General features: G+C 45.3%; 1 long non-coding RNA gene across 1 annotated transcript; it reads left to right on the forward strand.

Annotated features, from left to right (window-relative positions):
* Positions 1-3,424: 3,424 nt before the first annotated feature.
* On the forward strand, positions 3,425-4,966 carry LOC141577385 (uncharacterized). The gene is made up of 3 exons (XR_012506265.1): positions 3,425-3,513; positions 3,814-3,989; positions 4,815-4,966. It is a non-coding gene; the product is annotated as an uncharacterized LOC141577385 (long non-coding RNA).
* Positions 4,967-5,366: the final 400 nt, after the last annotated feature.

The following is a 5,366-nucleotide window of genomic DNA, read 5'->3' on the forward strand; positions in this document are numbered from 1 at the left end:
TCCTCCCTTCAAATAATACATAACTCTTAACTTTAAGGCTGAATGTTTCTTTCAATCAAGTCCCAGAATAGACACAACTCATCAATTATGTAATGGAACACACTGGATCAGGAACCAAAAGCGTGTTCTAGTCCCGAAAACCACGGGTTCCTCTTTCTTCCTGTCATTATACAATCCCACCAGAACTCATTACTTTGCTGTCTGCTCAGACCAAACTTAGAGAAGAGTCAACTCAACAGAGTGTCTTGCTATGGAGAACCCCCTGCAGAAGCAAGGCGGTCAGCCTGCCCTCCCGCACGCTCTGCTGACCCCTACTGTCATCCGTGGAGACCAGGCCAACTTAGCTGTTCCCAAGACCTGCAAAGTCCCACACATTAAATAAAAGCATTTTATTTTATACCATATGTTATGTATATACCCATCTCTGAAAACAGCTTTGCCAGAAGCTCAAATCTTCAACATGGATCTGCAAAGTTAAATCCAGTCCCCAAGGGAAAACAAGTTTTATGAGGATACTAAGGCCTCCAAAGTTCTCTCCACTAACTTCAACCAAACTGCCTGAAGGTCTGCAAATGCAGGCGGCTACAAGTCTGCTTTTAAAGCAACCTCTTCCTGCCCTCAGGCTCTACAATGTCCCTCTGCGCCCTCCCATCTCAGGGTAAGAGCAGCCGCTGCAGAAACTTGCAGGGTAGCACTGACAGGACAGGACACAGAGGATCAGAGCTAAACTAAGCCTTCTGATGACACGAGCCTGTCACTCTGTCACTTTACACATCAAGATATATGTAGAGAGAGGTGGAGTGATATTGCTCAAAGTCACACAGCTAATAAGTGGCAAAGTCTATAACTGCTCCTCCCTCCGGCGTGATGCCCCAGCTGGGATGGCCACAGGGTTCTCTCGTGCCTGCCTGACCAGTCCTTTCTTGTCACTCATAACCCACCACAGGGTCGGACCATTGCCTGACTTTTCAGCATCTTTTCCCTCCAGTCTCTCAGGAACAAGGCTGCTCAGGCCACTGTATGACTTCTGGGTTCCCAAACCCTCCGTGCTCAGGCTGGTCTTGCCTGTGTTTCCGGCCCCGTGCTCAGAGGCACTTTCTCCCCTGCAGGAGGATGTTTCCACTCTCCACAGGGACACCCCCTCAGAGGAGCCCTCTTCTCGCCCTCAGAATGGCAGGTGTCCCAGGCTACATCATGAGCTGCCCCATTAGGACTGCGGGTGCCCAGGTCTGCTAATCAGACCAGCAGCCTCAGAGCCAGGGATTATGCCCGGGTCACCCTGCAAACCTACTGCCCTCCTCACAGCCCCCAGTCAGCAGGTCACCTGGAAGTCACAGCAAGTGCCCCACCCAATCCTGAAGTCTCTTCATTTGCCAGCACCGCTGATGACTAGTCTCCACCCTTTGGTCAGTTTCGCACAAAACAGCAGCTTCCACTGTGAAGAGGGGGTTTTCGCTCCTCTGCCCCATCCTTACTGGAAATGTCAAGGGAAACCAAAAGGCCTCTTCTCAACACTTTTCTGATGACATCCTCCCACCCACAATACTCACATGCTCAAGAGAATTGGGTCCACGTGATTTTGTTTCCCTTACGCTAAGTGGCTCAAAACACTGCGGGATTCTTTCACTTTTGAGGGTATTTGTACAAAGTTTATAGGCTTTAATCTGTTTTTTTGTCTCTCTTCAGTATCTCTAGCATTTGCCACTTCTTAATCCCTTCAGCAGCCTCCCTCCCAAAATCTAGTTTAGGAAATCAGCTGTGATGAGTGGCCCGGGGGCAGTCACAGAAGATGCTACTAAGGCACAGAGAGACTACAAAATTTGCCCAAGGTGATCAGCCTCAACCCACAACATTGTGTGCCCCGTCCCTTTTTTTAAATCTTATGCTAAACAAGCTTTTGTAGATTATGCTTATAAAGAGATGAGGTATCAAAATACATACAAGGACACACATCAACTCTAAGATGTTGATTAACTCCACTATTTTGTTTCTATTTGTTTAATTTCTATTAAAAATTTAAGAACCTCTGCACTCAATATAACAAAATGTTATTGGGTTTTAAATCCAGAATTTAGAGGTTTTGTGTGTCATTACTCATTCTTATTTGTATGTTCACAAGACAAAATGATTTGAAAAACTCTCTCCCCTTCCTCTACTCACTACTGGCTCTCACCTGAGTTCCCAGACCACACATCGAGCAGCCTTTCACTTTACCCACAACTGAACTCATCAGTTTTCCCCCCGAAATTCCTCTGCAAGTTTCCCTCCTAAAAGCACAGCAGGACCATCATTTACCTGATTAATCCACCCAGAAAGCTGGGCCTTACTCCATCCTACCTTCACAGACAGCATTCATCCTTTCTTTTTACCATCTAATCATGTCTTCAATCTGTTCGCTTTTACCCACTGACCATCTCACCGCTCAAGTGGAAGCCACCAACACTGCACTCCTGGACTCACGAGTCTCCCAAGTGGCCCCACAACCGCTCTCCCCTACTTGAGTCAAATGGGATTCTGTCAGTCCCGCGCTTATAGGACTCTTTTCAATCCCACTGTTCTTAGAAGAAACTCCCAGTTCTTCACCTGATGAAGGTCTTTGCCATGAAACTGTCAGCTCAGGGAGGGCAGGACACGCCCTCTCTCCTCGGCCCCGCCCTCTGGCAGAGCATCAGCATGGAAGGACCTGCTGAGCTACACCAGCCTGTATTCTAAACCTGGTCTTGTGTTCTTAGCAAACTGCTTCACTTATCCATATAAATCCAAGGTAGATTAGAAAGATCTTAGATGTTGAGCTAGAGTATTGATTTGGGGATTTTGCACTAGCAACCTGCAAGTACATGTTCTAATGATTCTCTCTTCTAAAAACCACACTCAGATTTAAGTAGTACTTGTGGAATGTCTTCAGAGTAAAAGGGACTGTACTTTTACAGACTTTATGTTTTATAACATGAACAAACCAGACAGGGTCACAAATGGAACTGCCTCACAAGTGACAGAAGACAGGTGAGAGGCATATAGCAACAGGTCACATAGATGGTAAGAGAAAAGTTGATTCTCCAACCCCCCCCAAATTTCCTCAAAAAACCAAAAACTCTGAATTTTGAAAGTAAAATACTATCATATAAAGAAATAAGATAAATAGTCCTCTTCATCAGGGTTTCAAGATCTGACTCCAGAATTTTTAGCAGGCTATACTGAATCCTAGCACAGAAAAATCAGATGGAATAGTGGTAAGTTTCAGAAAAACTGCAGTAATTCCTCCAATTGTAAGTGGACATGCACTCACCTATCGAAGGTGAATGTAAACCGCATTCTTGAGAAATTCGGAAGCTCCCAGGCTCCGCTTCTGGATGGCAAAGACACGGACAGCTTTGAAGCATGCTTCTAACTGAGTCACCGGCATTCTTACACTGCAGGGGGAAATGGATGCTCTCAGTTATGAGCAGAGATGTTCCTGTCGTGTCTCACAGCCCGTGCCTGGGGACTCAGTGCCCTGCAGCAGCCCGGCCCAAGGTGAGGACATGCAGCATGGCCCACCCAAGCAGGAGGTGCACTGTGCTTGAGAAAGCCCATCCCTGATGGGGTCAAGAGGGGCTGGTGGGGTTGTGTGAACCTATAAATGCTCACAGACATACACCTGCCTACATTCAAGTGATACAATTAAGAGTAGCAGGCTGTTTAACAAAATTTCAATTGTCAGTGGAAATTTTACCATTCCTTTCCACTTGTCCCCTGCACTCTGAAACAGGCTTAGGCTCTCTCATACCTGCAGCTCTGATGCAATAGTTGTAAAGTCATTTTACTTTGCTGCAGGTGTCCTCGCTCCCCGTTTCGCTGTGAATGTCCTCCCTAACACACTCAGATGTCTTCCTGGATCTCTCCCTGAGTTCCTTGCTCCTGTTCCTCAGATCCTAAGATAAAGGACAACTGAAGACACATGACCAGAAAAGGCACTGTGGACTTGAACAAAGTCCTCTGTGACCCCCTATGTGAGTACTGCACACCCCTTAATATTGTTCTCAAGGTTCTGCCTAGGGTGACGCCCAGACAGCAGAGAGTCCTGGGTCATTAAAGGCTGTGTGTCTTGGGTGCGGGGACAGGTGCAGGAGCTGGTTCTGGAACCGGGCCCATCCCCACCCCTGCTTCTCTCTCTCCGGAGGCCTCGCTGCCAAGCCCCCAGGCTCCATGATCTTCTGTCCTTCTCTTCTACTCTACTCCAAGCCCCTTTCCTCTTCCTTTATGCCCTAATTTTCCCCAGCTGGAGTGATTTTTCAATCACAGAATCTGAAAAAATTTCCTGCACCTGAAAAAGAGGTCTCCAGAGGTCAATGCCCATATGCTGGTTCCTGAAGTTAGCCCCTGGTTAGGGGGACTCTCACCAAGGGTCACGGGGCAGCAGGCATGTTGCAGGGTCGACCACCCCCAACAAGAATTTGCTGTGACCCCAAGGCACGCACAGAATCCCTGTTCACAAAAATGTATTTGGACCACTTATCCGTTATTAAGAAGAAAAATAAAAAAAAAATTGCCCATGTTTCTTAATAAAATTATTTATGAGGTAGAAAAAGAAATTGTAATAGAAAAGAACAAATTTGACTCCATATTAGATGTGTTCCTTTGGCTTTAAACCTCTGCCCTGTTTTCTAGGTTCAGACTTGTTAGCTCTGGAGCTTTTGTAAAAGAAAGTTGCCTTTAGCCTGAAATATCCAGGAGAGACTATTCTCCGGGCTCTGATCTTTAAGGATGTTAGCTCTTCTGCACTTATATATAGATGGCAAGTAGTAAAACAGAATAAACTTTGTTGATTTTTGGAGGTTTTACAGGGGCACCATGATTTGACCCACATGGACAGCTGCAAGAACAAAGGATTCCAAGGAAATCAATTCGTACAGCAAGAAGTTTGCAACAACCAACAACACCCCCGCCCCTTTTTAGTAAAAAAGGAGACTGAATTCTGACTTGGGGAAGAGGGTTCTCCAGGATATCAGTATGCCACTTTCTGGGTCTGCCAGCTTTTCAAATAAAGTCAGTATTCCTTGCTCTAACACCTCATCTCCCGATTTACTGGCCTGTCATTCAGGAAGCAGAACTAGTTTTGACGTGGTAACTAAATGACTTCATTGGAGGTAGTATGTCTCCACTGTTTCCTCATTTCCAATATGTCACAACCTATCAATTTTATATGCTGTTTAACAACACAACCAAAAAACCTTTGTTAGGGAATTGATTCTACGGAAAGAAAGTTATTTCTACTCCTTCAAACCTTTTTTTTTCTTTTCTATTTTATTTTGTTTTGCTTATTGAAAAGAAAATAAAAGTTAAATCATTTTATTTCACGTATTTTTGTTACAACTACATATTTTAAA

This window comes from Camelus bactrianus, chromosome 4, assembly GCF_048773025.1.
Source record: "Camelus bactrianus isolate YW-2024 breed Bactrian camel chromosome 4, ASM4877302v1, whole genome shotgun sequence".
Classification (NCBI taxonomy): Eukaryota; Metazoa; Chordata; class Mammalia; order Artiodactyla; family Camelidae; genus Camelus; species Camelus bactrianus.